This window comes from Geotrypetes seraphini, chromosome 9 (assembly GCF_902459505.1).
Source record: "Geotrypetes seraphini chromosome 9, aGeoSer1.1, whole genome shotgun sequence".
Taxonomy (NCBI): domain Eukaryota; kingdom Metazoa; phylum Chordata; class Amphibia; order Gymnophiona; family Dermophiidae; genus Geotrypetes; species Geotrypetes seraphini.
In genome coordinates, this window is record NC_047092.1 from 52,716,723 (window position 1) to 52,737,397 (window position 20,675).

A 20,675-nucleotide genomic window follows, 5' to 3' on the forward strand; every position below is an offset into this window, starting at 1 on the left:
GATTTGTTATCATTATACTGTCAGCTCTGCCACTACTCTGTTAAGGGCTCCCACAATCCATTTTACAGCAGATCACTTAATTTCCTATCGGTCAAAAAAAAAAAAAAATTGAGAGCTGTTTTGTGCCAGCGATCTTTTCTCATTTAACCATTTCATGCACATCTTTTTTCCCCCTTGCCTTTTAACGGCAGTTTAATAGTGGTCATTAACACGTTAAGGGGTGCTAGAAGACCCTTTGAGTTGCCTTGACTTCCACCAAAGTTGACACTTCAATGCTAGAGCAATTTCAGCTATTCATTTATTTAATAGTGACCTATGCAAATGCGGAACCATGTCATTTTACAAATTGACTGTAATAATTAACTAGAAAGGCAGAGTAAAAATGAACAGGTTATAATTAGAATATAACTGCTACAGTATTACGTCAGCTAGAATGAAATAATCTCAAATGATTAAATTGGTTTCAATTATTAAGAATCCGTTTAATGTACCCACTGTTGCGGATTTTTAACATTCCCTTTGTGTGTGTGCATGAATGTGTGTGTGTGTGCATTAGATGTCATCTCATACAATTCATGCATTTTATTGATCTTAGTAAAATAGGCATTACAAAAGTTTAATTAAGTACTAAAAGACTTCACATTATTCTGTTGAATTTTAAATTACTTGCAGTGAGAGATTCTGCTAATAAGATTGCATTGCATATACCATTCAAGCTCATATCAGTTAATTGCATTTAGCAGTTGTTAAACTGACTATATTATTTTTTATCAAGCAGATATAAAAGCAATTTTTATATGTTCAGGAACCTACAGGTGAATTACATGTATTATTTACGTGTAGGAATATGATGCTGACATAATGCACACATATGTATAGGTAAAACTTCCAAAGTACTTTGACCATTTTGCAAGGCTCAACTAAACTAATACAGGTTTGTAACAATTGCATATAAAAAAAAAAAACCCTCCCACAAATCGTGCTTTTGGTTTCAAATCTGTAATAAAAATATTTCATGCCACATCACATGGTATGACAATGATGACATGCTCTGAGAGCATGATTAATTGCTTGGCATTTAGGTTTATCTCTACTTTTTAATGTGATGAGGTGGTAGAATTTTAGCATTAATGAAAGTAAGAGATTATAGAGCAAGGGCTGCAATGCAAGGGCAGTGATTCCTTTCTTTTTCAGCTTGGAGTGGCTAGTTTTGTTTCTTGGATTGGTAGTTCTGATCCGCCCATTGATTATTCTAAAAAGATGAAGTAATCATAGAACCACATTCATCTGTTTAGTTGATCTCAAGCAATTTGACATCCTTTTATTAAGCTGTATTAGTATACTGTATTACCATCCTATAAAACAACATTTTTACATTTTCAATCCTGGCTCTCTAATCAATAGATAGGACTCTAGAGCAATTTTTTTTTTTTAAAAAATCAGGTTTTCAGATAAACTTCAGATATTTGAATTTGTTTTCTTGGATATTTTTAGTTCATATCTGAAATTAATCACAAAAATATATGATGTATACGCATAAAATTAAAGATACAACTCTGTATGTGCCATTCATAGATTTTATATACATAAAAATCAATTGAAGGCATGTTTTTTTATATTCATAAAATGGGAAAATCAAGGGTCCCTTCTACTAAACAGCAGTAATATTTGTAGTTGCCATATGATTACTGCAAAAATTAACTTGTGGATGTGCAAAGCTTTTGTGATAAATGCAGGGGCATGTCCTAAATCTGCCCTGCACAGGGCAAACAGCACAGGGGTACCCTGTTAGATGGCCAAACCAATTGCTCAGGCCTTCCATGGTACCTGTCCAGGCATGTAATGCAGCTTTGGCACTAACTGTCACACTGACAACTGTTCAAGGTCCACCTTTTTTAAACTCTGAATCCTCCAATACGAGGGGGTGCTGAAAAATTCTCAGCCCAATCAACTTCCTAAATTCTGAGCATTATTTTATCATTGTAGCTGAAATGAGCGCTATTTTATTTTGCAAAGTGCCAGTTTGCAGAATTGTAATGCTAGGTTTTTTGACATTGTTTCAGATCATTGATGCCAATGAAAAGTGTGGAATTTTCAAGTGTGGAACTTCAAGCTGTCACGAAGTTCCTATTCCTGCAGAACACTCCAAAGGAAATCCATGAATGTATGACGCAAACATTGAATGACAAATGCCCATCATAGACAACATGAAGAAGTGGTGTGCAGCTTGGAGATTTTAAGGCTGAAGATGCAGCAAGGTCTGGGAGGCCTCAGACGGTGTTAACTCCTGAAACTGTTGACAATGTCCATCTCCTGATTTTGGCAGATTAGTGAATTTTGGCTAAAGCAATTGCTGAGACAGTACAGATATCCAGGGAATGTGTTGGGTGTATAGTCCACAAGCAGCTGGGTATGTAAGTGGGTGCCCAAATGTTTGAATGCTGACAGGAAACAAAATCGAGTGAACAGCATTTTCAGTGAGCTGGTGCCATGTTGGTGAAACATGGTTACAGCACTATGATCCTGAGACAAAACAACAGTCAATGCAATGGTGGCACTCAGATTCTCAAAGGCCAAGGAAATTCAAAGACCCAAACATCAGCAGATAAGATCATGTTCACAGTGTTTTGGGATCAGGAAGATGTTGTAGGGACTATCTTCCAAGGGGCCAAAAAGATAATGCAAAATACTGCTGTAACTTGCTGTGCCAATTAAAGGAGGCATTGAAAGAAAAAAGGATAGGGAAGCTGTGGAAAGGAGTTCTCTTTTTGCAAGACAATGCATCTGCTCACAAGGCCGTTTTGATGCAGTTGGAGTTTCAGTGCATAGACCATCCACCCTTCTCACCAGATCTTGCTCTATCTGGCTATTTTCTGTTTCCAAACCTTAAAAAGAGTTTGAAGGGTGACAATTTTCAAGTGATTTAGAAAAGATTACCGTATTTTCATGAATATAACGTGCGCGTTATACATGATTTTTACAAACCGTGCATAACCTTGCGCGTTATACGCGTGAGCGCGTTTTACAACGGTTTTTTTACATAGTTCCCTCCACCCCCGACGTCCGATTCACCCCGCAGGACCGCACGCACCTCCCCCGACGTCCGATTCACCCCCCCTGCAGGACCGCTCGCACCCCCACCCCGAAGGACCGCTCGTACCCCCACAGCCTCCCAACCCCCCCCCAAACATCATGGAGAAGCTCCTACCTTTCTCTGAGAATGGGCGGGACTGCCAGAAGAGGAAGCAGCACAGACGCAGGGCTCACAGAAGGGCCGGGACCGCCGGAAGAGGAAGCATTTCAGAGCAGGGCTCACAGAAGGCCCGGGACTGCCGGCAGAGGAAGCAGCAGGAGAACGGTAGGAGCTTCTCCATGATGGGGTGGGGGTGGGGAGGCTGTGGGGGTGCGAGCGGTCCTTCGGGGTGGGAGTGCGAGCGGTCCTGCAAGGGGGGGGGTGAATCGGACGTCGGGGGGGGGGTGCGTGCGGTCCTGCGGGGTGAATCGGATGTCGGGGGGGGACATCAGGATTTCAGGGTGGGGACAGGACTTCAAGGGGGAGAGGAGAGTCGGGGCGGCCAGAGGAGAGTTGGAGCGAGTGAAAGGAGAGTCGGGGTGGCCAGAGGAGAGTCGGGGCGGGCGAAAGGAGAGTCGGGCGGCGACGGGAGAGTCGGGGCGGCATGCGCGGTATATGGGTGTGCGCGGTATATAAAAATTTATTTACATAAATTATAGTTTCCCGCGCGCTATAACCGTGTGCGTGTTTTACACGGGTGCGCGGTATATGAGTGAAAATACAGTACAGCAGCAGAGCAGCATTTCAGTGACCAGACTTCAGACATGATGTGCCAAGTGTGTTGAACTTAGGGATGAATATGTGGAATAACTTGTAAGTTTCATTGCTCCACATCATTCCCTTCTTGGTTGGGCTGAGAACTTTTCAGCATCCCCTTGTATAACCCCTCCCCCAGACTCTAATCCCCGTCAATCAAACACTACACCTACCAACAGCATCCAGTCTCCAATCACAACTCTGATCACATCCTACATCCACTGAGACAATCCTATCCCCCACCCCAGTCAATGAGCAAATCTGTGGATCTTAAGCCCTAGCCCTCAGAATCAACAACCCTGCCTCCATGGAAAGCCCCACCCCTGACAGAAAACCTTACTCCCAATCATAGTTCATATCCTCTTATATAACCCCTAGCCTCCAATCTCCATGATCACAACCTGTACCCACTGAGACAACCCCAAGCCTCTGATTCCCTGATCTCGCTCTGCATCCACTGAGACTACCCCTGCCCTAGTCTCCTTCTGAGGTTTATCCAGGGGTTAGAATATGTGGTGTGGTGGAGCAGAAGGACAGTGATCTTCCTCCAATGCTTCCCAGGTCAGTACCTGATTCCAAAATGTACCAGTGAACCCTGGTGGTAGTGTTGTAGTAAGAACCTAAGAACATAATAATATCTATTCTGGGTCAGACCAATGGTCTATCTAGCTCAGCATTCTGCTCCCAACAGTGGCCAATCCAGGTCACAAGTACCTGGCAGAAACCTAGATAGTAGCAACATTCCATGCTACCAATCCCAGAGTAAGCAGTGGCTTCCCTCATGTCTATCTCAATAGCAGACTATGGACTTTCCTTCCAAAGAACTTGTTCAATTTTTTTTTAAACCCAGATATGCTACTTGCTGTTACCACATCTTCTGGCAATGAGTTCCAGAATTTAACTACAAGAGTGAAAAAATATTTCCTCCATATACCGGTAACTTTATTAAATGTCCTCTAGTATGTGGAAGTCTCTGCCTCTTTATCTTCACTTAGAAAAATTATTTGTGACCTATAAGGTGCAATTAAAGGCGTGGAGGGGCATAATCAAAAGGGACGTCTAAGTCCGTTTACGTCCATCTCGCAAGTCGTCCAAAGTTAAAAAGAGCCTAAAACACATTTTCGAAAGATACGTCCAACTTTTTTTGACTTTCAAAAATCGTCTAATTATACGTCCTGCCGATCTGATCGTCCAAGCCACTAAATCGTCTATCTTTATACCACATTTCCCTTCAATTTTCCGTCCAAGTCCAAAACACCTAGAACAAGCCCTGTTGGACGTGGGAGGGGTCTGCAAAGTGATGGACTGCATACCCAGACATGCCACCTAAATAATGAGGTACCTTACAGGGCACTGCTGTGAACTTCACAAAAAGGGTGACATGGCTTCTCCTCACTAGAGTTCCCTTATAGGTGATGGTGAGCCCCCCAAACCACCTCCAGAATCCCCTAGACCCACTTATCTACCACCCCAATAGCCCTTAAGGCTGCAGGAGCCACTTATAAGGCAGTACAAAAGGGTTTTGGGGTGTACAGGGGAGTGCACATGTTTAAGTATCAATGAAGTGATTACAGGGTCTTATGGACATGGGTCCTCCCCTCTATGGGTCCCTAACCCACCCCCAAGATGACTTAAGCTGCCTCTGGGCTGGACGAATAGGGTTTCCTATGCCAGGCAGCCAGGTGATGATGGTCTGGAGGCTGAAATTTAAAGTTGTGAATAACAGTTTTATGGGGGCGGGGGGGTTGGTGATCACCGGGGTAGTGTGTGGGGGCCTATGTTATGTGTTTGAAGTGCTTATCTGGTGAGTTTAGGTGGGTTTTGTGACTTAGACCATGTTTTACATAGTCTAAGTCACAACGTCCAAGTTCCGTCTAAGCTCTGTTGTTGAACTTTCGGTTATACATGCTGTACGACTAAGTCTAAGCTACCTCGACACGCCTCCCGAAATGCCCCATTTCGCTTTGGACGTTGAGCGGCACTATGAAGGCCTAGGTCGTTTAGAAATACGTCCAAAACCCATTTTTATTTTCAGCGTTTGGACGTTTTTGAGAAATGTTCGTCCAAGTGCCGACTTAGGCTGGTTTTTGGACGTTTTTCTCTTTCGATTATGAACCCCATACTATTTTGCCTTGGCTTTCTGTTCTTAATCTCTTTACTTTGTAAATGTAACAGGCAATATTTACATACACTTGCATTCCTGAAATTTTTCGTTTCACTTAGGGCCTCTTCTATCAAACTGTGCTAGCAGTTTTTAGCGCAGAGAGCCACGCTGAATGGCCCACACTGCTCCCAACGCTCATAGAGTTCCTATGAGTGTCTGGAAAAATGGGCCATTCAGCGTGGCTCTTTGCGCTAAAAACTGCTAGCGCGGTTTGATAGAAGAGTCCCTAGGTGTGGGCAAAAATAGCTCAATTTTTTCTTTTCCATCCCTAACCACATCGTTCATTCTTTCCCTCTTCCCAACCTTTTCTCTCTCTTTTTTTTTTTTTGTTACCTACCAATTCCTTTCCTTTCCTGATGTTTCTTACTGTTTCTCCAAATTTCATTTTTTTTGTATATTTTTCCCTACCCCATTTTATTATTTTTTTTAATTCATTTTTTAAAATTCATTTTACATTTTATTGTAAACCGCTTAAATCTACCTTGGTTTTATATTTGTGTTATATTAAATAAATTGAAATTGAACTTGTAGTTTTTGAAAGAGTAAAAAATGATTCACTTACCCTTTCTACACTAAAAAACAAGCTCCGAGCCACATAGGGAGGAGCGAAGACAAATCGGCCGAAGCCTTGGGGCCAATCGGCTAGGAGTAGGGGGGAAGGGGAGGGGGCAGGATAGATTAGGGGTGAGCGGAGGGGAGGTCGCCCCTCTCGATCCAGCATCACACGAAGCGGACGCGGCTTCCCTTCCGCTCACCCACTACAACAATTTGTTTGCCTCTCATCTTACTGGAGCGCTCCCGCGGAGCTAAAACCTGGCAGGGCGTCCTTAGGGCGCCTCCGGCTCCAGTATCCTGTGAGCGACTGTGGGTGTTGGGCCGCTGCACACGCGGCCAGGAGCAGTCCCTGACCCATCGGGAGTGGAAGGGAGATTGCAGGAGACCATTGCAGCATGTCTCCTATTCGGCAGGTTTGTCTCTCCCACGGACATCGCCGAACTGAATCCCTGGGGTGAGGCGGCTCACTCTGCTCCCGGTGTGCACTCACTCCTACGGAGTCACGTGCAGCGTGAGTTGCGTCGCTTTTATAGACTTTAAACATTCCCTCCCTGCCCTCTCTTTTCCAAGCTGAAGAGCCCTAACCTTTTTATCCTTTCCTTATATGAGAGGAGTTCCATTCCCTTTGTCTTTTAAACCCCAGATAAGATCAGCGGTTTCTAAGGCCTTTTTCAAACTACAGTTAAGGGATTTTTGCACATTGATAAGTGCAATATTGACCCCTACACTTGATTACTGCAATGCCCTTTACTTAGGTTTGTCGAAGTATGTGATTCAGGCATTACAGCTGGTACAAAACACTGCATTGCGATTAATTGTATGGGCTGCAAGATCGGATCACATAACTCCAATTTTAGTTAATCTTTATTGGCTACCCGTTGCTGCTCAGATTGAGTTTAAAGTGTTTTGTTTGATGTACAAACTGTAACACACTCAATGGCCAGTAATGATGAGCAATCTTTTAAATCCACATCACCCAGTTCGGACATTATATTCTGATGAACAACTCTGTTTAGAGGTTCCATCTCTGAAACAGGTCAGACTAGGGTGTCATCAATGTTTGTAGTTCAAGGTGTGTTGTTATGGAACGCCTTGCCACATGAAGCAAAGAAAGCTCCATCTTTATTAAGCTTCAGAAAATTAATTAAAACAGTACTGCTTGAGTGATACTATTCTGTTTTAATGCTACTTATACTATTGCTTCAAGATGCAGCAGTTTTTATGTTGTTTTGCTGTTTGTTTTACGGTTGTGAAACTGTGATGCATGTTTTTAATTATGAATGTTCTTTGTGACTCGCACAGAATTGTAGGATGTTGAGAGGAAGACATTTTTAAATAAATAAATCATTTTGCCCACTCTTCTTTGAACCTTTTCTAATTCTGCTATATCGTTTTTGCGATACGGTGACCAGAACTGAAAGCAATATTCAAAGTGAGGTTGCATCATGGAGCAATATACAGGCATTATAATCTTCTTGGTTTTATTTATTATCCCTTTACTAATAATTGCTAGCATTCTGTTTCCTTTGTTGGCCGCTGCCACACTCTAGGCAGAAAATTTCAGCATACTGTCTACTGCTGGTAGTACCATGAGACTACTACTACTATAGGTCTTTGGTGCCATATAGGAATTAGTTGCCAACATTGGCAGCAGTGGACAAAGATTGTTGCTTTCCAGTTTGTGCCTGATTCCAACGGGGACTGAACTCGCACGGCTGGGGCGGGGACGGGTACTGAGCTGGTGGGGATGGGGCAGAGCTCACAGGGATGAGGACAAATTATTTTCCCGTGTCATTCTGTAGTCTAGACATTTTGGCAGCCCAGATGTCCAAGTAAGTGATTTTTGAAAAAAAAAAATAAATTGGACTTTCCATATCTGTGTTTCTGACTTTGGACATTTAGAGGGAAATGTCCAAGTCAGACTTAGATGTCCTTTTTTGAAAATGGCTCTCAATCCCTCCTTTATCCTACTGGCATAGGGAGAGAAATGGCCAGTAGAATAAAGGAGGTATTGATGCCCCTGTATAAGACTCTGGTGAGTCCTCATCTATCTATCTATATAAAATCGGAGGTATGTATGTGTGTATGTGCCGCGATCACGCAAAAACGGCTTGACCGATTTGAACGAAACTTGGTATGCAGATCCCTCACTACCTGGGATGATATGTTCTGGGGGTATCGCGGCCCACCTGCACACGTGGACGGAGCTACAAACAGAAAATCAGATTTCACCCATTCATGTCAATGGAAAAAATGTACAAAGCTGCCATTCTCACAGTAATTCCAACTACCTGGGGTGATATGTTCTGGGAGTCTCTCGGCCCACCTGCACATTTGGGCGGAGCTACATACAGAACATCAGATTTCACCCATTCATGTCAATGGAAAAAAAGTAAAAAGCTGCCATTCTCACAGTACTTCAAAAACGGCTTGACCGATTTGAACGAAACTTGGTATGCAGATCCCTCACTACCTGGGGTGATATGTTCTGGGGGTCTCGCGGCCCACCTGCACACGTGGGAGAAGCTACAAACAGAACATCAGATTTCACCCATTCATGTCAATGGAAAAAAAGTAAAAAGCTGCCATTCTCACAGTACTTCAAAAACCACTTGACCGATTTGAACGAAACTTGGTATGCAGATCCCTCACTACCTGGGGTGATATGTTCTGGGGGTCTCGCGGCCCACCTGCACACGTGGGCGAAGCTACAAACAGAAAATCAGATTTCACCCATTCATGTCAATGGAAAAAATGTACACAGCTGCCATTCTCACAGTAAATAATAAATGGCTTGACCGATTTGATCGAAACTTGCTATGCAGATCCCTCACTTGTGATATGTTCTGGGGGTCTCTTTCTTCACCCAAGAATTTATATGTTCTTGCTCCTGGAGGTGAAACTAAAAATGTTGTTTATAATCAAGTTTTGTGTTTGTTGTATTGTATTCATTTTGTCAAATATTTCACATTATAATTTGAATATTGTACTTTTTATAAAGCTGTAAAAATATAATTTCATTCACCACTATAAAGTATCTTTATTTGAATCCATTTACTGTGTTATTGCTATAATTAAATACCCGTGCAACGCCGGGTCATCAGCTAGTTTAGAATATTGTGTACAATTCTGGAGATCACACTTTCAAAAAGATATAAACAGGATGAAGTTGGTCCAGAGGAAGGCCACTAAAATGGTTGATGGTCAACTGTTTTTTATGAAGAGATTCACCCAAAGTGATGAAAATGCAGGCACAAGTTTTTCACCAGAACAAAACCGTTACAATAAAGACCCTGCCATTCTAAACAGTGTGCTCGGCTATTTCACGAGGGGTTCAGGGGCAGGAAGGAGTGGGTATCCTTCCTATCCTGCTGCTTTGGGAGGGGTTTCGGGGCAGGAAGGAGTGGGAATCCCTCTTGTCCAGCTGCTTTGGGAGGGGTTTGGGGGCAGAAGGGAGTGGGCATCCCTCCTGTCCAGCTGCTTTAGGAGGGGTTTGGGAGCAGGAAGGAATGGGCATCCCTCCTGTCCAGCTGCATTGAGAGGGGTTTGGGGGCAGGAGGGAGTGGGCATCCCTGCTGCTTCAGCTGCTTTAGGAGGGGTTTGGGGGGAGGAGGGAATGGGCATCCCTCCTGTCCAGCTGCTTTGGGAGGGGTTTGGGGGCAGGAGGGAGTGGGCATCCCTGCTGCTTCAGCTGCTTTGGGAGGGGTTTGGGGGGAGGAGGGAGTGGGCATCCCTGCTACTTCAGCTGCTTTAGGAGGGGTTTGGGGGGAGGAGGGAATGGGCATCCCTCCTGTCTAGCTGCTTTGGGAGGGATTTGGGGGCAGGAAGGAGTGGGCATCCCTGCTACTTCAGCTGCTTTCTTTGTGTGCAGGATAAAATACATATTTCGCTCATGAATAAATAAAATTGAGCTGACTATAAACGATTTCAATGATTACAGAGCACAAAACTGTCAGGGAAGAAAAGATAGGAGTATGAAACAGGATGAGTGATTTACATGTCAATACAAGGGAGGATACTAATTACTAATACTGAAACCTTATCACACTTAAATAGAACTATATGTTCACCGCTTAGCATAAAGAGGCTACAAATGTAAAAGATTTTTGTATGGACCTTCAGAGTGCAGCCAGGCATTTCATACTCTGCACTCTGAAGGTCCATACAAAAATATGCTAAGCGGTGAACATATAGTTCTATATAAGCTGTGATAAGGTTTCAGTGTGGATATATGGTTCAGTACTAATTCAGTGGCATAAATTTGAGCTAATACAAGGTAGGGGCAGAAATCTATAATTGTTCCAAAATCTCCAGCCTGGAACTGAGTATCTTGACATCTTTGTGATCAGATACTGTATTTTCATAAGTCATTCTCTAAAGATGCTAACTGGTAAAGAAGACTATGGACCCCTTTCAATACGTGAATCCATGTTATCTGTAATGCATTTTCACTGAAGTGTATTGTTTCTATGATAACTGTATAAGATGCTGGACATACCCTAAGGGGCTCATAATCAAAGAAAAAAAAAACATCTTTAAAGTGACCTAAATGGGTACTGTGATGATCAAAAAACCTGATCGTCTAAGTACCCATAACCAAAGCTGGTTTTATCTAAAACCAACTTAGGCCTTTCCCCTGCCTCTAGAGCAAAAAGAGGCGTTTTTTGAGGAGAGGAAAGGGCAGGAGCTGGGCCGACCTAGACATAGGCGTACAGCAGGTATAACAAAAAGTTTAGGCAGGTTGCCTAGTCGGCACTTATACATTTTGACTTAGACCAAGTCAAAACCAGTATAAGTGCCGAAAAAGGGGCTACTGAGCTGATTGCGGCTGCCACAATCAGCTCTACGGCCCCGGCAACATTCCCACCCCCCACCGCAACCATCACAGCAGGAGAGATGGCTCATCTCCCCTTCCGTGATGGCAATCACCCCTCTACCTAAACTGCCACGACCCACGGCAGGAGAGATGCCCAATCTCTCCTGCCACGGTTTGTAGCAGTTCGGGTAGAGGGGTGATCACTATCTTGGCAGGAGAGATAGCCAATCTGTCCTGCCATGATCCATCACCCCTCTGACTCAATTCGGGCAGGTGACCTGTGACTCCCCTCCGACACAATTGGGACAAGAAGGAGCCCAGGCCTTCCTGCCCCAGAGACAGGCGATTCCCCCGATATGATCAGGGCAGAAAGGAGCCCAAGCCCTCTGCCCCAGCGAACCCCCCTGACTCGATCCGGGCAGGAGGGAGCCCAAGCCCTCCTGCCCTGGCAAAACCCCCATCCCCATTAAGATATGGGCAGGATGGATCCCAGGCCCTCCTGGCCATGATGCCCCCTGATGACCGCCCCCCCCCCCCAAACCCCCGATCGGCCACAACCCCCCAGATCTTGCTCTATCTGGCTATTTTCTGTTTCCAAACCTTAAAAAGAGTTTGAAGGGTAATAATTTTCAAGCGGTTCAGAGGAGATTACAACATCAGAGTAGCATTTCTTTGACCAGCATTTCAGCCCACCCTGGCTGACCCGGCAACCTCCCCACCGACCCTGTGACACCACCTCCCCGTACCTTAAAAAAGTTAGCTGGATGGACGGGTCCCAAGCCTGTCTGTCCGGCATGCCCGCCATCCACAGAATAGCATGCCTTAGGGCCTGATTGGCACAGGCACCTCAAGCCAAGTCCACAGGTGGGGCCTTAGATGCCTGGGCCAACCTGCCCGTATCCTAATGGGGGTGTGATGTTGGTTTTGCCAGGGCAAGAGGGCTTGTGCTCCTTCCTGCTCGAATCGACTCGGGGGTTATTGGGGCAGGAGGGCTTGGGCTCCCTCCTGCCCGGATCGAGTTGGGAGGGTCACTGGGGCAGGAGGGCTTGGGCTCCCTCCTGCCCCGATCGAGTCGAGGGTGTCGCTGGGGCAGGAGGACTTGGGCTCCTTCCTGCCCCGATCATGTCGGGGGAATCGCTGGTCACTGGGGCAGGAGGGCCTGGGCTGACTCCTGCCCCGATCGTGCTGGGGGGGTCGCAAGTCACTGGGGCAGGAGAGATTGGGCTCTCTCCTGCCCAATCCGATCCGGGTGGGAGGGTGGATTGTGGCAGGAGAGACTGGCTATCTCTCCTGCCGCGATTGTTGCTAGGGGGTAGGGGTGTGTGTGGATTCTGGAACCGGTGTTCTTTTTGACAGACACCGGTTACAGAATCCAGCTTTTAGGTGAAGGACTGGCCTTTCCTTCGCCTAAAAACTCTTGTGTTGGGCGTTTTGGACTTAGGCTCTTTGTAGTTAGTGTAGACATAGTGGTGGACTTGGCATTTAAACAGGTGAACATAGAGGCAGGCCATTATAAAAAAAAAAACCCTCCTTTTTGGACGTATTTTTTGAGAATGAACATTTTCCCTGCTTCTACTTTCAGCATTTAGGGCCTAGGCCAAAAGGGGACTTTGACGTTTTTTTGGATTATGCCCCTCTAACTCTTAATACAGAGGCTTTGCAAATGCCACCTAGTAATCTTCTCATATTTTAGTAAAACTGGCCCTTTACAGTTGTTTCTTTTAAATAGCTCTCCCGACCCATTGACCCACATTGTTGCTCTAAGACTATGAACATTCCTACCTATTTATTTATCTCCCTCCTTATAAAACCCTGCTTAACTTCCCTCTATCCAATATATACAATTTTCAGTCCTCTCTCCATTGTTGTAGCTCACTGATTCTCCTCAGCCATTTTTCCTGTAAACCGCCTCGAACCGAAAGGCTTTCGCGGTATATAAATAAAGATTTATATTATGTTATATCTTCGTTCATTTGATTTACTTTGCTTTAGAATAAATGGGAAGATATAGATAAGATGAAATTTCTCAAAAGATGCTACCTCTTCTGTAAGTCAGGTAAAATCAGGATACATATTCCAAAGAAGATATATTCTGTGATAATATTTTGTTGTTGTTTTTTATTATTATTATTGCATTGTGACAGTCCAGATCAGAGGGAGATGTGCTCTAGCAGTGACAACAGATGCATCTAATTGAGAACAGATTCAGTTACTGTGAAGCTCCATGGATAACCTGCAGGCTGCGGGTTCTCTGAGAAAAGCAGTCATTCAGAATTTTTTTTTTTTTTGCATTGAAAGCAACCATAAACCAGCACTCAGAGATAACAGCATATTCACCACATGCTGGTCATCAGTGTTTAAATGGGAATCAAGGGATTCGAGAGGTCTACTTTGACTCCTGCAGTTTGTGGGATTGGTGAGCAAGTGGCTTTATCTGTTAAGTTTAATGAGCTTTGCTTTAAAAGCAAAAAAACCCACAAAACTGAATACCATGTCCAGATTATCCTAAATTTTAGAGCCCTGCAATGCACGTGTGAATATCAATTCTTTATTCAGATATAATTCAAATGATACAAATATACAATAGTAATTAAAGCCTAGTTTTTAAAACATCATATTAACATTCAGCCATCACTCATTACAATCACAATTATTAAAACTGTATTTCTATAAAAACGACTTGGAATTCAATACTTAATATGCAAATGTAGGGGCCCTTTTACTAATGTCTGTTAAGCACTGAGGGCCAAATTCTATAAAGGAAGCCTATGTTACCCTAATCATGGCTGCCTAACGATGCGTAAATTTGGGATTTGCGCACAACTTTTTTAAAAATTTGGCTTAATTGGCATAGAAATTGACTGTGCCAGTTTTAAGACAAGCAAAAAAACAACAACAAAAACCAATTAAGAGTTCAGTGCATAAGTCTAGAATACATACAAATAATCTTACGGCCCCTTTAGTACAACATTGGGTCGATAATGCACACTCAATTGATCAGATAACATGGAGAATAACCGACCATCTTGAAATAGGGAGGAGGAAAGGTAATGTTGAACAACATCTAAAACTATCTTGAACAACGATGGATATATGATTTGAAAACAGTGAAACCGTCGGGTCTTAGGGCTCCTTTTTCGAAGCCACGTTAGCGGCTTTATCGCACGTACCTTTTTAGCGCGCGCTAACCCCCGCGCTAGCCGAAAAACTACCGCCTGCTCAAGAGGAGGCGGTAGTGGCTAGCACGGCCGGCAAATTAGTGTGCACTATTACATGTGTTAAACCGCTAACGCAGCTTCGTAAAAGGAGCCCTTAATGTTGAATTAGAATGGGCATCTCTCCTATGAATCTGTGGAGGGTTTTTTTTTTTCTCCTCTTTTCTCTAAACTGAAAGTTTTTTAAACTGAAAATTAATGCAAAAGGAAAGATATTTAATTAAATAAATTTATCTATATAAGAAATTAGTTATATCAAGTGGCGCGGGAAGCAACAACAAAAAAACTTGTTGAAAACCGTTTTCCCTAGCAGTGACTGCCACGTGGTAGTTTGTATGTGGAGTCAGCTGAGTTTTACGTTAGGGGATTTTTTATTTTTATTCTTTATTGATTAGTTCTTTATTGATTTTCAAATATTGACAGTGCAATACAAATATATTAAACATGAGCATTATACATAACGCACTTAAAATACACAAAATTAATACATTACCAATCCTTTTCTCCCTCCCTTCCTCATATAACTATTACACTGCAAATGCATATATTATTACAATATACCTTTATCAAATACCTTTATCAAACCCAAATACTTCCCCCTCCCCCCACCCCATCCCCCGGATGGATACATTAGGGGATTTAAACAGTCTGGCTGAACACCACCGCCATCTTTGATAAAACTGAAGTGGTCTGTGAAACTGGCGGGAAGTTAAATGAGTATATGCATGCTGTTTGGGTGGGGTACCTTTATATATTTTCAACTTGGTGGAATAATTTTGAAATATTTAATATTTTATTGTAGCGATCTTGCCTTGAAAAAGCTCCGGCGAAACATTTTGGCGACCTGAAATGATCCCGATACTTTGAGACCACATATTAAGAAGCTAAGTACTACTTTAAAACTGCTTTAAAATGAAATTAGGCACTGTAGTGCCAATTTATTGTGCACTAATTCACATGCTAAAAAATATAGTAACATAGAAAATAATGGCAGATAAAGAAAGACCTGTGTAGTCCATTCAGTCTGCCAGTCACACTCATTCTCAAGCCAACAAATCAGCAATTATTCAGTTGATTTGAACATAGTATAAAATTCTTAAAATTGCTCTTGATCCTTTTTTGTCACATATGGGACGAAGACCGTAGAAGTCTGTCCATCCCACCCTGCCCCATGGTTGGAGTTGCCATAATAGCTAACTACAGCCCCCTCCCCCCCACCCCGATCCATCTTGTGATATATGGGAAACAGACCATCAAAATTTATCTGGCATCATCTTCCTTCTCTGCTACTGGACTTCTATTTAAGCACCACTTCTGTGCATCATAAATGAAGATATACCTTTTGACCTTTCAAGTTTTGTGTTGAAACTATCCTCTTTTGTTTATCCCATTCATTTTTAACTCTGTAACTGTTTTTGCATCCACACCTCCAGAAGGAGGGAATTCCAGGTAACCACTACCTTCTTATTTCCTGACATTACCCTGCAACTTCATATTATGTCCTCTAGTTTTGCTACTTCTCCATCTCTGATAGAGATTTGTTTGTAGGTTAATACCCTTCAAGTATTTAAACATTTGTATCATATCTCCTCTATCCCTTATTTCCTCCAGGGTATACTGTACATATTCAGGTATTCAAGCCTCTTCTCATACGTCTCTTGACATAATACCAATATTTTTGTTGCTTTTCTCTGGACCGTTTCAAGTCTTCTTATATCCTTAGCAAGGTACAGCGGCCTCCAGAACTCCAAGTGGGGTCTCTCCAATGACTTGTACAGGGGCATCAACACTTCTCTTTTTCTGCTGGTGATTCCTCTTTCTATGCAGCCCAGTATACTAGGGCAGTGGTCTCAAACCCGTAGCCCAGGGGCTACAAGCGGCCCGCCAGGTACTATTTTGAGGCCCTCGGTATGTTTATCACAATCACAAAAGTAAAATAAACAGTTTCATGATCATACGTCTCTTTAATTATAAATTACAATATTATTATTAAGACTTAGCCAAAAGGAAAGATTTATAAACTATAAAGAGTTTTACCTCATGCAAAATTTTCTTTTCTTTAATAAGATATTAACTATTTTTTCTAAGGCTCTCCAAGTACCAACAAATCCAAAATGTGGCCGTGCAAAGGGTTTGAGTTTGAGACCACTGCCCTAGGGCCACCATTTTGTCACATTGTTTCACAACCTTGAGATCCTCAGACACTATCATGCTAAGGTCCCTCTCCCTGTCGGTGCACATCAGCTTCTCACCCCCATGCATATTCAGCTCCTTTGGATTTTTACTCCCCCAAGTGCATCACTCTGCACTTCTTTGCATTAAATTTGAACTGCCATAGATTAGACCATTCTTCCAATGTTCGCAGATCTCTTCTCATGCTTTCTATTGCCTCCAGCATATCTACTCTGTTTCAAATCTTCATGTCATCTTCAAAAAGACACACTTGGTAATTTTATATTAAGTTCCAACGCCTATCTGGCATTTAGAAAATTGTTAAAAAACATACTTGTTTGGTAAATTATTTAACTAATGGATTGTAATTCACTGTGAATGTCCAGTATCTTTACTCTGTAAACCACACAGAACTGAGAGGTAACTGCAGTATACAAGCATATTGTTATGTTAAGTAACCTTGAAATAACCCATATAAAAATGTAAAAATAAAACTTTTAAATTTAATTCTTACCTCCAATGGCAACCAATGCAATTCTCGCAATACTGGAGTAACATAATTAAATCTGTTTTCTCCTAGAAAAAAAATCTGCAATTGTTTCATCCATTTGGCAGGAAGACCTAGCAGACATAAGTTACAATAATTCAAGGAACTAAGTATTAAAGATTGAGGGCTCCTTTTATGAAGCCACGTTAGCGGCTTTATCGTGTGTGACTTTTCATCACGCGCTAACTAATCTAATCTAATCTAAACCTTAAGTTTATATACCGCATCATCTCCACGAATATGGAGCTCGACACGGTTTACAAGAACTTAAATAATAGGTAGAGAAGGGTAAAGATTTACATGAAACTTATGTGTAGAAGGGAGGAGGAAAGGGGGGAGGATAGAGTTACAATTTGGTAAAAAGCCAAGTTTTCAGTTGTTTGCAGAATAATTGGAGGGAGCCCAGGTTCCGCAACGGGATGGTGAGGTCATTCCAAAGTTTTGTGATTTTGAAAAGAAGGGATTTTCCCAGTTTGCCTACGTAGTGAATGCCGCGTAGAGAGGGGAAGGCTAGTTTATACCTTTGGGCGGTTCTGGAAGAGTCGGGACTGGAGGAGTTGAAAGATAGTGGTATAAGGGGAGGAAGGATGCCGTGAATGATCTTAAAAGCCAGGCAGGAACATTTGAAATGGATTCTGGAGATCATTGGGAGCCAGTGTAGTTTGGCAAGGAGTGGGGAGGCATGGTCAGATTTGCGTTTTGAAAAGATCAATTTGGCTGCAGTATTCTGGATTAGTTGGAGTCTTTGAAGACTTTTTTTGATAGATTTAAGTAGATGGCATTGCAGTAATCTAGTTTGGATAGGATGATGGATTGGACAAGGACGGCAAAATGTTGTTGGCTGAAGTAGGATCTTACTTTTCTCAGCATGTGAAGGCTGAAAAAGCATGATTTTGCCAAGGAATTGAGGTGGTCATTGAGGGAGAGAGAGGAATCGATAATGATGCCAAGGACTTTGTATGAGAATTCAAGCAGTAGTGTATCGCCTGTGGGTAGTGCGAAAAGGATGGGCAGGTGTTAGCTGAAAAAGTCCCGCCTGTTCAAGAGGAGGCAGTAGCGGCTAGCGCGGCCGGCAGTTTAGCGTGCGCTATTATGCGTTTTAAACCGCTAACGTGCCTTCGTAAAAGCAGCCCTGAATTATAACTTGCAAATGACTTCTTTATAAAATAATATTTCATTCTATGCAACAATTTAAATTTAAACCATATTTTTTTTTTTTTTATCACGTTATGAGTGTTGGAGCAGTGTCAGAGCATTCAGTGCTCCGGACCATGGTGGAAACCTTTGTTGGGACTTGGTAAAAAGGGGGAGTTAATTTTTAAATTTAAACTCCGTATTTTGGAGTGTCACTGAAATGAAATGAAAAGAGTCAAGAAAAGGATGGAATAACTTATAAGCTTCATGGCTCCACATCATTCTATTCTTGGTTGGGCTGAGAACATTTCAGCGGCCCCTCATAGTAGTATAATTGGCTTTCTGTGATACCGTAGTACTCCCTGTAAGCTACTGAAATTATCTGCTAAAAATAACAGTGAAAAACTGTTGGCTCAAAGAAGTGCAACTGATCCAGTGTTTCCTCTTAAAAGCTCAGATAAGCTTGAATCAGCAAATGTTGTTGATCATCTTAGCACTTGGACTCAAGCAGTGGCTGAAATGGGAAATGTTCAATATGATAGAATATCCAGTTTAAGGAAAGCAAGAAAATGCTTATAATCCATTCCTCACACAATTCTTTCTTGTCATATGCGTGCACACAGGAACACTTTGCTCTGTTTGTAATATCATTTTAAGTGCCATTTGGAAAATCCTGAATATTCTCTGTTACAAATACTATATGATGAGCATTATTTTATTAGTGTAATTAAGGAATATTACAGTCCCAAAATATTTAGAAATTGAGATTATTCCGGACCATGAATTGTTTTTCCTGACCTCATATTAGAGATTAGGTTTCAAGGACATTTTAAAAATGACATCTTTTGTGCAGATTAAAGAAGTATGAATTTATCTGATTTTAGAACTGTTCTGGAGTTATTGGTTCTCACACCCCTGGATTATTATAATGTGTGTTTCTTTTTGGGGGGTGGATTATCATCTTCTCATATTAAGACCTCTCAGATTACTGTAAATAAGGAAACACAGGAGGGCTGAGAGTGCTAGGCCAATCAGGGGCCTAGCAGAAGAAAAAAGCAATGATGAAGGGGGAGCTGGCCAATCAGGGAACAAGATGGACCAGCCAGAAGAGGGGGCCAATGGGAGAGGAGATAGCAGACAACCAATCACTCAGACTGGCACAAAATTTGAGCAAATTGAAGAAAGAAGGAGAGTCACTGCCTAGCAACAATAACCTCTACCAATCGGACACCAGGGAGGAGAAGAACCCCAAGGGAGACTGGGAAGAAGAAGGGACCAGGAAGCAGGACAGGGAGGAGCCATGTGGCTGGAGAGAAAGGGAGCAGGCAGGGTATGTCCTGAGGGAGCAGCAAGCAACATGGAATGAAAAGGACCAGCCCAGTCAAGTGGGAGAGAAGCAGTCAAGCTGGAAACAGAAGAAGAGCCACCGGCTGGAATGAAGGGAAGCTGCAGGCTACAAAAAAAGGAAGCTGCTATTGGAAGAGGTGAGCCTTTGGAGAAGTTGAAGGGACAGAGGGGCTGAAGTGAGAGGGCCTGTTGGAGAGAGAGAGAGAGAGAAGAGGGGGCTGCAGAAGAGAGAAAGGGAGAGACCAGCCGCTGTGACACTGCGCTACAGGGGAGAGAGAGCGAGCCCAACTAGAAACAGTGAGGAGAGTTGGGTGTGAGACCCCTGAGGAGAAAGGAGAAGAAGCCCAGGTGAGCCCCAAGCAACCACACCCCACTCCTCTGAGAACTTTGCTTTGAGCCTGCCCTCTGAGAATTTTGCTTAAGCCTGCCCCATCCTCCCACCCCAAGAACTCTGCTTAAAGCCTGTTTTCAGAGTCTGCCTCTGGGGTTAGTACTAGTTAGCCAATGGTTATAATCAGTGCAGGAAGGGTGGGAACGTTAACAGCCAACTGAGAAGGACATAGTAGATACTGCTGTTGAGTGGGCTAGTTAGGAAGCCCTCCTTTCTCTCTTTTTTTAAAAAATATATTTATTTGCATTTAGTTAGCCTTCCTCTCTCTGCCAAGTCCTCTGTTTGTTTTTTAGATCAGGGTTTTCTGTTATTGATTTGTTTATAGTCAGCATAGTAGGTGCTCCAGAGTTCCTGAGTCGACGAGTTGACTTCAACGGCCAATAAAGACGCAGACGTCAAGGATCATGGTACCAAATGCAAAACAGCTACAATGTTTGGAGACTCTACTAGACCGGTAACATTGTGTGCACACACATGTACTGTACTAGGCCACATTCATTCTAGT